The sequence below is a fragment of the Phacochoerus africanus genome, chromosome 14 (assembly GCF_016906955.1).
Source record: "Phacochoerus africanus isolate WHEZ1 chromosome 14, ROS_Pafr_v1, whole genome shotgun sequence".
In the NCBI taxonomy this organism is placed as follows: Eukaryota; Metazoa; Chordata; class Mammalia; order Artiodactyla; family Suidae; genus Phacochoerus; species Phacochoerus africanus.
Window position 1 is genome coordinate 41,753,928 of NC_062557.1, and position 18,848 is coordinate 41,772,775.

At 46.5% G+C, this 18,848-nt stretch overlaps 1 protein-coding gene across 1 annotated transcript in view; it reads right to left on the minus strand.

Annotated features, from left to right (window-relative positions):
• SPACA3 (sperm acrosome associated 3) overlaps positions 1-18,848 on the minus strand; it is a 40,434-nt gene that overhangs the window by 6,566 nt on the left and 15,020 nt on the right. Inside the window, exons 2-3 of the mRNA XM_047757938.1 lie at positions 14,940-14,976; positions 13,341-13,424 (exon numbers count right to left, since the gene is read on the minus strand). The gene's annotated coding sequence lies outside the window, so the exon portion shown is untranslated. The remainder of the gene's footprint in view (positions 1-13,340; positions 13,425-14,939; positions 14,977-18,848) is intronic.

Consider the following 18,848-nt stretch of genomic DNA (forward strand, 5'->3'; position numbering starts at 1 on the left):
TCCACTACAAGATACCCCTGGGCAGCCTGCAGGATGCCTAAGCATGTCTATACCTACTGCCCCCTGCAGGATGATGGCTTGCATTACATCTTCCCAGGAGCAGCAGCCCACACAGGTAACTGCTTCCTGGCTATCTCTGCATGGATATGGCAGTCACCTCAAAGTAAGCATGTCCAAAACAGAACAAATGGTATCACTAAAATCTGCTCTCTTTTTTTTTTTGGCTGTACCTTCAGCATGCGAAAGTTCCCTGGCTAGGGATCGAACCCATGCCACAGCAGTGACCCAAGCCACTGCCTTGACAACACTGGATCCTTAACTCACTGAGCCCCAAGATAACTCCAAAATCTGCTTTTTTTTTTTTAATATTTTCCCTTTCAGGGTTCAAAATATTCTTGCATTTAAACTCATCATGTCTTTTGGTTTAAACCCATTTATCCAAACTAGAAATATGAATGTCTTTCTTTTTTCCTTGTCTCCATGGCTACATCTTTCATCCATCCCCCATCAATCAATCTCAATATGCCGTTGTTGAGTCCACCCGCCCTCCAGGAGCAACGTCTTTCCCTTGGTTCAGACCACTCTCCTCACGTGCTGGTGGCTTCCTTTTATCCAGTCCTGATGTTTCTCCCAAACAATTCTACACACATTCACCAGTGTGAATGGTTGAAGCAAGAAGCCTGGCCCTGTGACATCTTTTGATGACTTCTTTCCTCACTGCTTCTAAGCATGGTCCACAAGGACCCTCATAACCCAGGCTTGCTGCCCTCCCCTCACTTACACATTAAGATCCAGTGATGCCATTGGATTCACTCATGATACTCCCGCTGTCTAGACAGGAAGCCTCTCCATTCCTTTACACACTTCACTCTCCCTCCTACTTCAAAGGTCACATCAGAGGTGAGTTCCCCAGCGAGACGCCCCCAGGAGGCCACCGCCGCCCCCCAACACTCCCAAAGCGCCCCGTGGTTCTCCCCTTCCACTGCCACACTAGACTCTCAGATGTATTAGTTCTTTCCCGCTACAGGGTGAACTTCCAAAGAACAGTGGTGCTCTATTTCTCTTAGCCTAAGAGTCAAGCTGAGCTGCTGGCACAGAGTGTGTGTTCAGTGGGTGCATCTTAAGACCAAAGTACGTTGACATCGCGACTACAAGAGCATGAGCCCCTCTCAAAGTTGGGGGGCGGTTAGAGGGGGGGAAGACCCCCTCCTGAGTTCTGAAAAATCTGGCAGACACCGAGCTGGACCTTTCCTGGATGGTTTCTAACTTAATCTCCTCTAATCCTCTCAACAATTCAAGAGGGGGTAGGATGAAGAGCTCCCCTTTAGAACTGAAGAAACCAAGCAGACTGCTATCCAGAGGCTGGTTTTGATACTTTTGGGGGGGTAGCCGCATAACTTAAAAGGAATTTCATTCTCAGCCTTTCACAGTGGGTCTAGAGGAAAAGTCAGGGCTGGTGATTCAGAGACCAGAGACCTGCGGGCGTGGCCTCCCCTCTCCCTCTCTTAACTCCCCCCACCCCACCCCGCACCAGCCCAGGAACCCCCCGACCCCATCTCGGACCTCTGCCTTCCTTTATCATGCCCCTCTCTAGCCAGACCAGCCCGGAGCCCTGGTTAACAGCTGCAGGAAGAGGGGAAAGGGGGCTCACTGATCAGGTGTCGTCCCCACCAGAGCTGTCTCAGCAGCGACAGTGGCAGTAATAGCAGTGGCCCTACTTCAGCTCAGGACACCCCCCATGATACTGCGGCCCCAGGCACCCAGCTTTAACAGAACGAAGGGAAAGGGCAGGCTCCAGACTGAGGTGTGCCCTTCCGGAACTCCCTGTTTCTGTGAGCTCACCTTCTAGAACCACCTTCACCACTGAGCTGGTGGCCTGGGGGCACATTAAGAGCATCAACCCCTTTTGCCCCTTGCTACCCAGACACACAATGCTTTTTTTTTGGGGGGGGGGGGCATTTTAGGGCCGAACCCACGGCATATGGAAGTTGCCAGGCTCAGGGTCTAATCAGAGCTGTAGTCACTGGCCTACACCACAGCCACAGCAATGCTGGATCTGAGACGCATCTGCCACCTACAGCACAGCTTATGACAATGCTGGATCCTTAACCCACTGATCGAGGTCAGAGATCAAACCTGCATCCTCATGGATATCAGTCAGATTCGTTTCCACTGCGCCACAATGGGAATCCCCATACTCGCGCAATACTTTAAAGGATGACTCTTCTCATCCCAACAGACTCTTCCAGTGGTTACGGGGTGATGATGCTGGTGGCCGGGGGTGCCCTCTGCCTCCCCAGGCAGCCTACCTCACCGTCAAACTCCTTTGACTGGCAGAAAGTTCTGCTTCCTTAATGCTGAGCCATAAACCGCCCCCTTTCTCCAGCTGGACAATGACAGTTCAGTGTGGACAAGCCTGGGACAAAGTTGATGCTGTGGATCCTAAAGCTGTCAGGACAGGGCCATGAAGTAGAAGGACATGTGACACACACCCCAACATCTATACGCCCAGAGACCCCTGCCTGGAAGCCATGTGACACAGCAGCGAGAGCACAGATTTTGCCATCACGCTGAACTGAGTGTGAACACAAGCTTGGGACTGCCAGCTGGGTGACCCAGTGAAAGTGACTTAATTCCGTGGCAAGTTTCCTTCTTTGCTGAGGCTGCATAGTCTACCACTGGGTGCATGAACCAGACTTTCTCTATCCATTCGTCTAATAGGAATATAGGTTGTTTCCACATCTTGGCTATTATGAATAATGCTGCAGTGAACATACAAATGCTAATATCTCTTCAAGATTCTGATTTTCAGTTCTTTTGGATAAATACCCAGAAGCGGGATTGCTGGATCATCTGCTCAGTTCTATTTTCAACGTTTTGAGGATTCAGTTTTCCATAGCAGCTTCACCATTTGGCATTCTTACCAACAGAGCACAAGGGCTTAATGTCTGTAACCTTTGCCCAAACTTGTTCTCTTTTGCTTGTTTTTAAAATTCTTTTATTATAGTTGATTTAACAATGTTCTGTCAATTTCTGCTGTATAGCAAAGTGACCCAGTTATACATATATATCTATTCTTTTCCTCATATTCTATCCCCCCCCCCTTTTTTTTTTTTTTGGTCTTTTTAGAGCCACACCCATGGCCTATGGAGGTTCCCAGGCTAAGGGTTCTAATCAGAGCTGTAGCCGCCGGCCTACACCACAGCCACAGCATCACCAGATCCAAGCCGCGTCTGTGACTTACACCACAGCTCACGGCCATGCCAGATCCTTAACCCACTGATCAAGGCCAGGGATCCTAGTTGGATTCGTTTCCGCTGCGCCACGACAGCTATTATGTTCTATCACAAGTGACTGAACATCTTTTTTTAAAAATAATGGCCATCCTGACAGGTGTGAGGTGGTATCTCATTGGGGTTTTGATTTGCATTTCCCTGATGATTAGTGATGTTGGCCATCTTTGCATATGCCTGTTGGCCACCTGTATGTCTTCTTTGGAGAAATGTCTCTTTAGCATCAGGGGACCTACACCACAGCTCACAGCAACACCAGATCCCCGATCCACCGAGTGAGGCCAGGGATCAAACCCACATCCTCAAGGATACTAGTCAGATTCATTCCTGCTCTGCCTCAATGGGAACTCTCAGCATGAGTGTGTCTTAAAAGCTCCCCCAGAGAATTGCAATGTTCAGCCAAAGCTTAAGCCTTTGTCTGAACTTGAGATAGAAAACATTGAGTTCAATGTCTTGTTCTGTCCCTGACCGGCTGTTTGGTCTTGACGCCATTTCATCATCTCTTCAATGGAGCCACTATCCTGTCCCACCCCCTGGAACCTCGGGACTTAATCTCCCCAAGCCTCATTTTGCTCCTCTGTAAAATAGGAATAACCCTCTTTCACTGTCCCCAGGCCTGAAGATGCTTATCCGCACATCTTGGCTATTGTTTTTATTATCTGGCCCTGGGTGGTGATTCTGTCTCATTGAGTTTGGGGTTTTTACTGCATCAGTCTGCTTTTACTATTTTATCGCTTCTTTTTATTGAGTAATCTTTTAGCTTATTTTTATTTTATTGCATGGTGTGTTATTTCCCACTTGGCTTTCACTTGTAAATGGAGAATAGGAAACAGTAGCTCAAAAGAAACAGTTACGAGGGCGGACAAGGTCCAGGTTGCTGATCGGTGGGTCTTTATTTCTCTGCTGATCTCAGCACAAGTCTTTCCCGTTTCCTCAAAGCGAGCTCGGATCTTGGCCGCAAACCAGCAGCGATCCCCTGCAGGCTCCCTCCAAGTTTAAGTTCTCCTGAAGCATCTCCTACATTCCTGGTTCTCAGTCCTGGCTGCATTTCAGAAAAAAATACTGATGTCTGGCCCCCACTCTAGACGAATAACATCCAAATCCCTGGGGGAGCAGGGCCCAGGCATTTTTTTTAACACTTCCACGTGATTCCAAAGTGCTACCCAAAGGAAGAACCACTGTTCTAACCAAAATTCTTTGTGTGTGTGGTGTGTGTTTTTAGGGCCACACGTGCAGCATATGGAGGTTCCCAGGCTAAGGAGCCAAAGCAGAGCTACAGCTGCCGGCCTACAACAGCCACAGCAACTCAGGATCTGAGCCACATCTGCGGCCTACACCACAGTTCATGGCAACACCAGATCTTTAACCCACTGAGCGAGGCCAGGGATCAAACCCACGTCCTCATGGATGCCAGTCAGATTCATTTCCACTGAGCCACAAGGAGAACTCCGAGCCAAATTTTTGTGCATTTATATATACTCATCCTAGTAGTTGGACTGACACACTCCTCATGTGAAGTTGGTAGAAAAATCATTTAACAGTCATCAGGTTCCTCAGTCCCCATGACTCCCTTCCTTGCTGTGGTGCCACGACCGGCTGACTGTCTTCCCTCCCCTCTGATGACGTGTGCCTTCCACAGCACAGGGCAGCTGCCTGAGAGCAGCCAGATCTGTGCTGGGGTCCTGCTGTCTCAGAATTTACTAGCTCTGTACCCCTGGTGGGTTAGTTAGCCTGGCTGAACCTCAAGATCCTCTTTTTAACGTGAGAAAACCACCATCCAGAGGGTTGTTGCAAGGATTCATGAGATAACATGCAATGCAGCTTACGCAGGACCTGGCCCCAAGCAGACACTCCGTACAAGGTCATTTTTAATGATTCTTACTTGGCTGGAGAGGAAACCAACTAAGCATGCTTTTGAGAACCATACTTGAATAATCAAAAAAAAAAAAAAAAAGGCTTTGAGTCAAAGGGCCTGAAGGATATTGCAAAGGGAAAGCAGGAGCTTGTTTTAAGCAATCAGGAGACTTTTCCTGGGAGTTTCCATATGCCACACCTGCAGCCCTAAAAAGACAACAGCAAAAAAAAAGTCTTTTCCCAGTTTTTGCTGTTGGCCCTCATGGAAGACACAAGCTCTGGATGATCAGAGAATTAGTCTACAGCCTTGATCCTCTTGGACTTACTCCTTAGGAATCAGCCACCAATCTGGTTGGTGCCATCAGCATATCTTTTTTTTTTTTTTTTTTGGTCTTTTTAGGGCCATAACCGCGGCATATGGAAGTTCCCAGGCTAGGGGTCTAATCAGAGCTGTAGCCCCCAGCCCAGGCCACAGCCGCAGCAACACCAGATCTGAGCCGCGTCTGCAACCTCCACCACAGCTCACGGCAACGCCAGATCTTTAACCCACTGAGCAAGGCCAGGGATTGAACCGGCAACCTCATGGTTCCTAGTCAGAGTCGTTTCTACTGCACCACCACGAGAACTGCACTGTCAGCATATCTTGCCTGGGACTGCAATCATTTGCTCAGGGGGTCTCTCTGCCTCTAGGTGAGATCTTTCGCTGGATCTGCATCCCTTGCAGGACTAGCTCATCAACAAAGTGGTCCTCCACACTCTTGCCTCCCCCCACATCTCTGGCACTTTCCTTCCTGCAACGCCACCACCCCTGGGCTTCTGCAGTTCTGAACTGCCCATGCGTCCCCAAACACATCGGCCCCAAATCGCTCCTCCTTGGGCACCAGACAACCCCACGTCATCCTCCAACATCAAGCACTGCAACTTTTACCGAAAGTGTTCATCCATCACTCTCCACCTTCTGGGTCCTCCAGTCTATTTTCTTGTCCCGGCACCTTGAGTTATGCTGTCATAGAACTCCCACCCTGCAGTGTAATTTATGGTGACCGTGACTGCAGACCTGTGTGTGAGCTCTTCCAGAGCAAGTGGTAAGTTATAGTTATCTCTGTATGTCCTTGACCTGTGAGTGAGAGACCCGGAAGGCATAGAATAAAGGTTAGGAAACTACATTTTAAAACATTTAAAAAAAAAAAAAAAGTAGTTCCCACGGTGGTGCAGTGGGTTAAGAATCTGACTGCAATGTCTTGGGTGGCTACAGAGACATAGGTTTGATCCCAGGCCCCGTGCAGTGGGTTAAGGATCTGGCAGTTGCCGCAGCTACAGCTGAGATTCGATCCCTGGCCCTGGAACTTCCATATGCCACCGGAAGGGAGGGAGATCCATGCGACTAAACAGGGAGAGCCCAAGGGAGATTTTGTGGTGCTGGGATAGTTCTGGTTCTTGATCAGGACGGGAGGAACACAAACGCACGTGTTATAAAATGACACAGAACCACACACACACACTGTCACAATGTCAAGGTCCTGACTGATAGTAGAGGGGTCCCTCCATATCTGTGGGGTTTGGGTTCCACCAGGATACCAAAATCTGCAGATACTCAAGTCCCTTGTGGAAAACGGCCTAGTACACTCAGCCTTCTGTATTGACGGATTCAACCAAGGGTAGCTGGAAACCCACAGATAGGGAAGAGCAACCACATCCTATAATTATAAGGATATTGCAAAGGTAAGCAGGAGCTTATTTTAACCAATCAGAGGCCTCTTCCCCATCCGAGTTTGTGCTGCTCTGACCCTCGCAGAAGTCATGAGATCTCTGGATAGGCAGGAAATTACTACCGTTGATCCTCTTGGACTTGTAAGATGTAACCACTGGGGGAAATTGAAGACTCCATGGCATCTCGCTACCATTTTGCAGCTTTCTGTGAATCTATAATTATTTGATAAGAGTTTTTATTTATTTTTATCAGAGTATAGATTAATAATGTCGGGCCAATTTCTGCCGTACAGCAAAGTGACACAGATATATACATATATATTCCTTTCTTATATTATCTTCCATCATGGTCTGTCCCAAGGGACTGGATATAGTTCCCTGTGCCCTACAGGGGGACCTTACTGCTTCTCCATTCTAAATGTAATGGTTTGCATCTACTAACCCCAGACTCCCCGTCCACCCCCCTCCCACCTCCTCCCCCTTGGCAACCCCAAGTCTGCTTGATAAGAAATTTTTTAAAGGAAAAATGCACAGGCTTGTTTTACTGTTCCAACAAATCCAATAAAATAATTGGAAATGAGGGGCAGTCAACCCTGGAATTTCTCACAAAGTCTAATTGAAGATTATTTAAAACTGGCTGGCTAGAGGGTGAATGATGAGAACATGAACAGAACCCAAATGTGCTTCAACATCTGCTTTATTTAGAATCATATCAAGTTCCTGCTCTAAAGGCCTTGGCATCAGTACCTAAGGGGTAAGAACCAGGCGTGGAATGAATCAGGTCAGCGCAGCTGCGGGAGCAGAATGAGGCTGCCTGTGATGACGTGCCTGAGAAAAACATTAAGCTTCTGTCCTTCTACCTGACCAGAGAGAAAGAGGCTGAACAGGGGGAGAAAACTGCATGCCTGACTCACAACTCTGGGGAGACACGGGACCGAAAAATCTGAGTCCACATCCCTAGCAACCTGGAAGCCCTGAAGATGCCAAACATGGAGATTTCTGGGAAACTAGGACCTTCGAAGGCCAAAGGCCTCCCCACACCCAGGGCCTCTGACATCCTGAGTTTCCTAGCAACCAGGATAGGCTCACAACCTGATGAGGTCAAGAGCCAAGAGTTTTAGAAGCCTGGGGTCTCTCACAACGGATGTCTCTGAGAACCATGAAGCCTTCAACAAATTGGAAAACTGAATAACCTGGGGCTTCTAACAACCCGAGACCTATAATAAACTGAGACTCTTAGCAACCCAGGTCGCCTAGCAACCTGGGGATTCTGATTATCAGAGACTCCTAGCAACAAGGGAGATTGCACAACCTGGGGCCCCAGCATACATCCAACCCTGGACCCAGCCTGCCTCTCCTTCTGCAATGACTGCACACTGAATCTTGAGAGGCAATGTAATCTGAGAGACAGGAGCCAAATCCAGAACATAAGAGGCAAAAATCCAGAACTTAAGGTATAATATTCTGATATGGCCACTTACTATGTTCTTTGGTTTCACCTCCCTGTCTGACTCCTCACATATAAAATGAGAATGATAATTACAATACCTCACTCAAAAAATGATTGTGAGACTCAGGTAAGAAGGCTTATGGGAAAGCATTTTGACAGTCATACATACGCATGTTGCCAAGTCTGACTGTCCCCTATCTCCTCCCAGCTCAAGACCCACCGTATTGTATCAGCTGGAAGTCAACGCCACTTCAAAAAAATATTCCGCATCTGTTCCAGCTCCATCACCTCTGCCGAAGTCTCAAGTCCCCCACTGCCTACATCGCCACCAGTTATCTTTCCAAAACACAGGTGCTGTCCTGTTTCTTTTGCCCCCAGGCTTCCATGGGCTCCCTTGTTCTTGGAGTCAAGTTCAAACTCTTTAGCACGGTATATAAACTCCTCATCAACAAGCCCTGGCTTTCCAATTTCATCTTCCCTTTCCCAACCTCCACTTCCTTTATTTACTGTGAAAACAAACCTGAGAGGTGGGTATGAATCAGCTCGGTGTCACAGATAAAGAAAACGGGGCCAAAGTTGCTCACTCAAGGGCCGATAGCCTGGGAGCAGTGATTTGAAGCCAAGTCTGACTCCAAAACCTAAGTCCTTTGACTGCAAAGGCATCACTGCTTCATGAAATTGCCCCCAAAATGTGTTTTTCTGGTTACTTTCTTCATAAAGCCACCTTGGTCTTGTACCAAATCTCCTCCACCCTTTTCTGCAGGAGCCACTACAGCACACTGGGCCTTGGTGGAGCTTAAGGATTCACACTAGGGGGCGCTCTCCTTGCACAGAAAAGCAACATCAGACCTAAGATACAATTGAGACCACGCCCAGTAACGCTTTACCTGTGGCCAAACTTATGTTGCCTTAGGGCTCACAGTATAATTTTAGGATAATGTCTCCATGTTGCCGCTTTTCAAAAAAGCCAGATATCCACATTTTAGGGGCTAAAAACGTCATTTTTGTTAACATCTTCCCTGTAAGTGGAACAGGTTTTAAGGATATATTCCTCCATTCCTCCGTGGAACTCAATAAAACACTTTTTTTTTTTTTTTTTGGCTGCCCCTAAGGCATACAGAAGTTCCCAGGCCTGGGTGGGATGGAACTCAAGCCAGAACAGTGACCTGAGCCAGAGCAGTGACAACGCCCGATCCTGAACCCCTAGACCACCAAGCAACTCCCACTACTCTCGTTTTTAATTAAAATAAATATGACCTGTAAACAGCTTGATTTGCTGTTTGAGTCTCAAGGTTGGGGTGTAGGGAGGCTGATGGAGAGAGCAGAAGATTTTTCATCACAGGTAGAGTCTGGCATCTTCATCTTATGAATCTGGGGACAAAAAGCCCCAAAGGAAACGCAAATTGCTTTGGGGCCCATGCTAAGTAAGAGTCAGGGCAGGGACCAGCTCTAACTTTCCAGAACATAACTTGATATTAACACACTCATCTTGTGCCTACTAGGAGCCCTCTGACATTACTGCTCAGGGGCTCAGAGCAACAGCGTGAACACTGTGTGGGGCTCCTTGTGGGGCATGGAAGAGAAACCATAGTTGGTTCTAGGAGTATGGTCAATCCGGAGCATCTGTGAAATGGGAGATGGTAAGTACCTCTCAGAAGGCCTGGCTTTCCTCCCTCTGCCACCTTCCCCCCAGCTCCCTGAGAGCCACCCTCCCTAGGCGGTGATCAGGGGTCCCAGCAGAGCTCTCCCACGATGCTAGGGGGCAGGGTGGGGAGGAAAGACTTTCTCCCCTTGGACCCCAAATCAGTTTCCCTCCCAAACGGCTAGAGAAGCGCCAAGTGCCAGATTCATGCTGTTCAGTGGGGCCAGAGGGGCTGTCCGCTGGGGGGTGATTTCATCCCCTGGGAGCCGATTAACAATGACTGAAGGACTTCCTGTTGTGGCTCAGTGGTAACAAACCCAATTAGTATCCATGAGGACACACGTTTGATCCCCTGGCCTTGCTCAGCGGGTTAAGGATCCAGCGTTGCCTTGAGCAGCTGCATAGGTCACGGACGCGGTTCAGATCCCGCATTGCTGCGGCTGTGCGGTAGGCTGGCAACTGCAGCTCCGAGTCAACCCCTAGCCTGGGAATTTCCATATGCTGCAGGGGTGGCCGTAAAAAGCAAAAGCCCCAAGAGAGGACATGGCATATCCTTGGCCGAGCAGTGAGCACAGTGTGTTTGCGGCCAGGATTTACATCATCGACTGTTTTAAGAAATGATGATGACTCTGTTAGGATGGAGGGAGGGAAACCAGAGGAGGGGGTGAGAGCCACGTCTTTGCCGCCACAGGATTATCAATTGATAATGTCTCTAATTGATAATATACCTGTATAGTTACTTCTTGATATTTAGCAACAGAGAGGCAAATGCCAGAGTAAAAAGCTAAGAGTTCAAAATAGTTGCCTCAGGCTGGAATGGGGCAGAAAGGGGGCCAGGGGACAGAAAGGGGACAGAGAGGAGGATTGGGGTGGAAGAATTTTTTTAAAAAAACAGTCAACATTGTTGTGTCAGGCTTTCCAGTAAAATATAAGATGTCCGACTACATTGGAATTTCAGATAAACAATGAATATTTTTAAAGTGTAAGTATGCCCACGTGATGTTGGGGATGGGTTTATTCTAAAAAGTGTATTCGTTGTTTATCCACAATTCCAATGTATCTAGACAATCTGTATTCTTTGTTGTTTAATCAGACAACCCTAGGTTAAGTGAATTACAGTGATAAAAATAAATGGGACATTGGAAAAAGGTTTGAAGATAAAAAAAAACAAAAAACAAACAAAAAAAACCAGAATATCCTCACTTCCATTTCCTCAACTATAGTATGGGGATAATTATTCCTACCTCACCTTCACTGTGTGAGAAATGAATGATCTTACATAGAGCCAGTGCTTAATAAACATTTGTCTTAAAAAAAATAATAATAATGGATCAGCAGGGGGAAAAAAAACTCAAGGGAATTGTGATTTACTGAAAAATGCTCTCATTCAACAGCCCACCAGGGCAGAGAGACCTTTGAGACAAGAGAATCACATTTTTTTCCAGAACTTTCCAGGAGGCAGCTATGGATCTTGGGCTTTGCAGGTGATTTAGTGAGGGGGAGATAACAGGTACTGGAGATGCACAGGCCTGTATTTGGGGCTCTGACCCATCCTCAGAAGAAACGTGTCTGTCAGAAAATTTTATTTTTTTTTAAAAAGGTATATATTTTATCAGCACCATTAGTTGGTATTCTTAACATCAGTGATAAATGTATCTCTCAAAAACTGTTTTGTGTATCTAAGTTCTAGACAAATCCTGCAGTTACTGTTGAGTTTTAATTTTACATATACATTTTATAGAAGATACATGTAATTTGCTTTTATTTGCATTTATAAACGGTGAAACAGAGTATAAACTGTGAGGCATATTTTTCTTTTCATTTTTTTAAAAGTAAAATAGAGTTGCTTTACAATGTTGTGCCAATTTCTCCTGTACAGCAAAGTAACCCAGTCATACCTATATATACCTTTTTTGCTATTATCTTCCATCATGGTCTGTCCCAAGAGATTGGATATTGTTCCCTGTGCTATGCAGTAGGGTCTCACTGCTTATCCATTCTAACAGTTATTACAGTTACTTTGCATCTACCAACCCCCTCCCTCTCCCTTCCCTATCAGAAAATTGTAAAACAGAAGAGTCATTGCAACAGGCCAGTCAAGATGGAGCAGGGATTACAGAGCTTTGATGCAAATCTGACCTGAATTCAAACCTCCGCAGTGGCCTAATTATCAATAGGGATGATAACTGCAAGTGTATTAGGAGCCGTGTGACTTTCAAGTGAGAGAAAGCATCCAGAAAGTGCTTCATAATGTTAGCTCTCCTTGCTATGATGTGCTAAGGGCCACAGACAGGTCCCAGTCAATGCGCTGCCTGCCTAGGCTCACCTGCATTCTTTTTTTATGGCCACACCTGCAACCTATGGCAGGCTAAGGGGTGAAGGGGACCTACAACTGCCTGCTTACTCCACATCCACAGCAATGCAGGATCCGAGCCGCATCTGCAACCTACACCGCAGCTCATGGCAAAGCTGAAGCCCTAACCCACTCAGCGAGGCCAGGGATCGAATCCACATCCTCATGGATACTTTGTTGGGTTCTTAACCCACTGAACCACACTGGGAACTCCTAACTTGTATTCTTACTTAAGATTTTCACGGGAAATCACAAACATTGCCAAAGCACCTTATGGTTCCATGTGAAAGATGCTTAAGATCCTGTGCTATGCTTCCCCCGCTACACACACACACACACATTTTACATACAGCAAAAGCGAACATCTGGCATTTGCTCAACACAAGGATCTGAAGAATGGAGCATAACAACGTTTGCTTTAAAAAAAAAAAAACCCAGCATCTTTGCCCACCCTCCACTACACGCCCAAGAACATGTGAGTCAAAGGAGGTGAAGATGGCTGCTCTTGACGGTTTAAAGCGGAGAAAACGCCATCCAACCCCCCTGAGCAAAGAAAGCAATCTTGTAATACAGAATCTGTCCCATGGTGATGCCAAGACCATCTTTTATGATTAAAGGTCGATAAGGATGTTGATATGTTAACCTATGCAGAGAACTAACACTCTAAATGCCAAGTCCTAAGGCTAAGCATCTAAAACCCATCATTCAAAACCCAAGGACATGCCACCCTGAGGAATGATGGGAATCTGAGCCTCTCCACTGGATCTAAAACCCAGATCGCCAGCATCCTGCCAAGGCTCCCACGCGGAGCCCCTGAGCTCAGAACCGACTCCGAGTACAAGTCTCCGCCTTCTTGCATTGGGGTTCACGGGACGGTACACGGATCATCGAGCTCCCAAGTGAGCATTTATCCGGCTCAGAGGACAGAAGGAGTCGGGCTTGGTGGAGGAAATAGAAAGGAAGGCAGAGGTGGTAGGAGAGGATGCTCACATCTAATTCTGGTTCCTTCAACGTTCTGAAAAATAAGTCAAAACTTACGCTTCTCCTGGTGAATCCTCCCTTTCTCCAAGGAAGCTGGCTTTTAGTTATCACTCAGTTTCTTCATCAAAGGAAGTCAATTTACTGTATAAAAAGGCAATGATTAGCAATGAGATCCTGCTGTGTAGCACTGGGAACTCTGTCTAGTCACTTAGGATGGAGCATGAGAATGTGAGAAAAAAGAATGCATACATGTATGTGTAACTGGGTCACCATGCCGTACAGTAGAAAATTGACAGAACACTGTAAACCAGCTATAATGGAAAAAATAAAAATCATTATATATATAAAAAAAAGGCAATGGTGTTATTCCAGAAAGTTTAATCTCATTATATTAGCTACACTTGCCCCTAAATTCAATACTTGTCCTTAAAAAATAGCCACTTTCTTTGAGTCTAGGGCAAGGGGTTGAGAACAAGCCAGATCAGGGCTCAGGACAGGGGTGGGGTGGAGGGAGAATTGCAGCTCCAGGGCTGGCTTCTGGGGAAGGAGCCTTTACAAGCTCAAGGGCGAAATTCAAAAGGTCAAGCAAGCTCAAGGGTGAAAGAGACAACTGGTAGGAAAGGCGCCCTGGCTGGGATGAGAGCACAGCAGCGGAAGGTCTGCACAGCCAACCAAAGCTACGTGTACAGAAATCAGTCCTGGAAAACCGTCCATCTAGGGCCAGACCTCACCACCAAGTGGGTGGAGGAAAAAACATGCATGTGGCCCTGTCTTCTTCTTTCTCACTATCTTCTCAGGGCCTGACCCAGACACTGGTACGTAATCGACGCTTAATAGGTATTTGCAGAGTGAGTGAATGCCAAACAAAGCCCCTAGAGAGTTCAAGTCCATGCGCCTTCTTCTTGCCTCCTCCATCCTACCCTAGGGGGATGGGAGAGGGCACCATTGCCTGCCTAGGGACTCCCTGGTGATTTATTAAGTCACTCATTTTAATTAGGCACCAAGAACCAAGGACGAACACTGCCAAGCTGTAAGGGACCAGAATATCATAGGAGAATCTAGAGGGAGAGAGACACCGAGAGTGGAGATGGATCTGCCGATTGAGCTCTGTGGCGGGGCCTGGGGGGTTCGTAAAAGTAGCCGATGTCAGAGCAAGTGGGGCTGGCAACAGGTGCCCTGTGGGCTTGTCCCCTCTGTGGCATGGAGAAAGGCAGAGGACACTGGAACTTACTTCCTGGTCTGGCCAGATGCAAGGGACGCATACCTATGGAGAGCAGCCCAGCAAGCCCGAGGCGGGTGCGGCCTGGCCCATCATCTGTGCAGTTTCCCTCCCCTGCATGGGCTCCCCGTGCAGCCAGGAGGAGAGCAAAGAAGTGCAGAGAGGCCAGGTGGGATGGGGCTGGCCGTGGCTCAGCTCTAGAAACAGCAAACCAGGCTGCCTGCCGCAAAGGTGAGGCCATGGTGCAAATCCGTAATGATAAGAGCCACAGTCCCCCTGCCGGGAGATTCAGGAACTGAGAGCCAGATGTTCCACGGGACAAGGATGTCCTGCCTGAGTCAGAGGCAGGCAAGGAGCTGGGGTGCTGCGATCCGGTCAGTTGGGGCTGAGCCATGGAACAAATTAGGGTCGTTTACTAGCTTGTCATCTGGGTTTACCTGCAGTCAGGGGTGGTCGGAGGCATCCTCTTTACACCTGTAAAAAGAAAAAGGAAAGAAGAAAACTTACAGAAAACCTGAACACTCCTTGGTTCTCCCACCTCGGAAAGCAATTTCACACCATCCAGAAGAGCTGAAGATGCACGTGCTTTAGCTGTCCACTAACTACCCCACCTCTAGGTGGCTGCACACCATACAGCAGGGGCAGAAAACTGTTTCCGTAAAGGGTCAGAAAGTAAACGTTTTAGGCATTGCAGACCAGACGATCTTACGAGACGACACAACCACTCAACTCTGCCATTTGAGCATGAAAGCAGACAGAGACGATACTTAAAATGAATGTTCGTGGCCGGGTTCCAATAAACCATTTTTAGGAACACTGAAATGTGAATTTCATATCATTTGCATCAGTCACAAAATATTCTTGCTTTTTAACCATCAAAAATGTAAAAACCGGAGTTCCCGCTGTGGTACAGTGGGTTAACAATCCAACTGCATCTGTTCGGGTTGCTGTAGAGGTATGGGTTCCATCCCGGGCCTAGTGCAGTGGGTTAAGGATCTGGCATTGTGGCAAGCTATGGTGGAGGTCACAGATGCGGCTCAGATCCTGTGTTGCCCTGGCTGTGGCACAGGCCTGCAGTTGTGGCTCCAATTCCATCCCTCACCTGGGAACTTCCATATGCTGTGGGTGCAGCAGCAAAAAGAAAAACAAACAAACAAACAAACAAAAAACCATCCATGGACAGGAGAATGGGTGAACAAAATGTGGTAGACACATACAGTGGAATATTGTTCACTTTTTTTTTTTTTTTGGTCTTTTTAGGGCCACACTCATGGCATATGGAGGTTCCCAGCCTAGGGGTCTAATCAGAACTGTAGCTGCCAGCCTACGCCACAGCCACAGCAACGCCAGATCCAAGCCACGTCTGCGACGTATAACACAGCTCACAGCAACGCCAGATCCTCAACCCACTGATCGAGGCCAGGGATGGAACCTGCAACCTCATGGTTCCTAGTCGGATTTGCTTCCGCTGCGCCACGACGGGAACTCCTGTTCACCCTCAAAAGGCACCTGGAATTCTAACACACGCTACAACACGGGTGAACCTTAAGGACAAGATGCTAAGTAAACCAGTCACAAAAGGACAAATAGTGTGTGATTCCATTCATATAAAGTACATAGAGTAGTCAAATGCATAGACAGAAAGTGGATGAGGGGAGAAGGGCATAAAGATTTACTGTTTAGTGGGCACAGAGTATCAGTTTACGAAAATGAGAAAGTTCCCGAGATGATTGGTGGTGATGGTTATACCACAATGTGAATGTTGCGCCACTGAGTTCAATCTTCCCTTTTATCTTTGGCATCATTCGTTAAAACATTAATTAATTAACCACGAAAACCCTATGTGAATGTATTCAATGCCACCAAACCATGTACTAAAATGGTTAGAATAGTCACACTTTATGCTATGCATATTTTAGGGCATTTTTCTTTTCTTTTTCAACGGCGCCCGCGGCACATGGAAGTTCCCAGGCCAGGGACTGAATCCAAGCCACAGCTTTGACTTACACCACAGGGGCAGTAATGCTGGATCCCTAACCCACTGCAACGGACAGGGGATCAAACCGGTGCCTCCAGAGAGAGAGAAGCCAGATCATTAACCCACTGTACCACAGCAAGAACTCCTTTACAGCAATTTTTCAAAATGACCATGAAAAAAAAATGTAAACTATTCATTCACAGCCCCATACTAAAACAGGTGGAGGCCAGATTTGACCTCCAGGCAGTATTTACTAACATTTGCCCTGAAGAGATGCTCTCTCACATATGCCCAGGAGTTCATCACAGCATGGTGTTGAAAAAGAAAAAAAATGGAAATAACCTAAATATTCATCAACAGGAAAATAAGGAAAATGGAGCAATACATTGCGGTATAATTATTCAATGGAATACCCAGTGATAAGTGGACTGTGTTACAATTTAAATGTAAAGCTTAAAGCCCTGCTGAATAATGCTATACTGCATTAATGGATACATAAATATGCAGAAAAATTGTAAAACTATACATAGGCATGATAAACACTGGATTCACGGTAATAGTTACCTCTGAGGAGGAGGGAGAAGAATAGGAATGGGAGTGGAAAATGCAGGGAGCTCCAATTATATCAGTAATGTTTTATTTCTTTAAATGAGATCTAATGCAAATATGACACAATGTTAAGATTTGATAAAGCTTAATGGTGGGTAAATAGGTATTCATTATGCTCTTTTCTAGTCTTGTCTGATCTTTGAAATATTTCACAATGAAAAAAATCATTCATAAAAGTGGAAAAAAGGCAAAGGGAAGGAAAAAATTTTAAGAAAAAAAAATCAATTTTCAAAACATGCCAGTAGCTGCCAGAAAAACAACAGAAGAAGTTATGAATTCATCTCACTCATCCTTCTGGGCTTTCTCCACCGGCTTAGAACTCCAGGTCAGGAGGCCGGGCAGATGCAAACCAGATGCAGAGACCCATGTTCAGACCCATTGAACAGCTCTGGAAAGCTGACAGATCCCAGCGCAGCCATCCCCAAGAACCATGTTCCAGATAAAAGCCACTTTCCAGAGGCAAACCTGCCCTCAATCACAAGGCACAAGATGATATTTAAGGAGTCCCCATAGTGGCCTAGCAGAAATGAATCTGACTAGCATCCATAAGGATGCAGGTTCGATCCCTGGGCTCATTCAGTGGGTTAAGGATCCAGCGTTGCCATGAGCTGTGGTGTAAGTTGCAGATGTGGCTCGGATTCAACATTGCTGTGACTGTGGCATAAACCAGTGGCTACAGCTCAGATTCAACCCTTAGCCTGGGAACCTCCATATACTGTGGGTGCAGCCCTAAAAAAAAAAAAAAAAGAAGGTATTTAAAGGCTTCAGGATATTTCCTTGTGAAAACTCAGGTTCTCTCACCAATACCTACAGAGGTAGAAAAAGACAAGCTACCTCCCAAGCCTTCTATTGGGGACTCATCCTCAAGTCAACTAACATTGACTGACCTTAGTTCTCGTCCATATTGAATGCAGTCAAGTAAGGTGAGGTTAGACTAAAAGTGACAGGAAACCCAAACAACAGTGGCTTCAACAAGACAGAAGTTTTTTCCATCTCATGTGAAATAAGTTCAGAGGTAGATAAAGTCAGTGCAGTGTGAAGGTGCTGTCATTCCTAGGGTGTGACTTGTCCTCCTGTTCCAAGATGGCTGCTAAAGCTCCAGATATCAGATCTGCCTTCCAAGCAGTGAGATGGAAGGAAGAGAGAAGGACCTGCTTCCTCCATGCTATCACTTCCTTGCCCCTCAGTCAATGCATTGGACTTGGAAGGTCATAGTTAAGATCCTTTCCAGATCTAATATCCTATTTTATACTAAGGTTTTATCTTCATGTAATTCATTGATTCCAAACTTGGAAGTGAAAGAAACTAATATGTATCACTTAATCATGAATGATCAACTCTTTCTTTCTTCATCTCTTTTTAACCTCCTTTGACTAGCAGTTACTTAGTCTATGTGTGCCTCGTATTTTTTTCATCTGCAAAATAGAATAATAATGGTACCTATACCATAGGGTGGTTAGGAAGAGTAAATGAGTGAGTAAACATAAAACTATTGGAGAATAGCTGAGGGGTAATATTAGTCTACAGGTGTTGGCTAGTATCCTATTAGGCAACATCTGAGAGGTTCCTTGAGGAGAACTAAGGAACACGGAGGATGTTCCAGGAAGAAGAACCAGCCCAATCCATAGCTGGGAGGCAATGATGGTGGAGTCAAGTCTAAAGGCATGGGCAGGGGTCATGGGGTCTCCAACTTCAGTTTTTAAGTGGGGCCTCAGCAGGTGGTAGGTCTCCACCAGTTGCATACCTCATTTGAATAGAT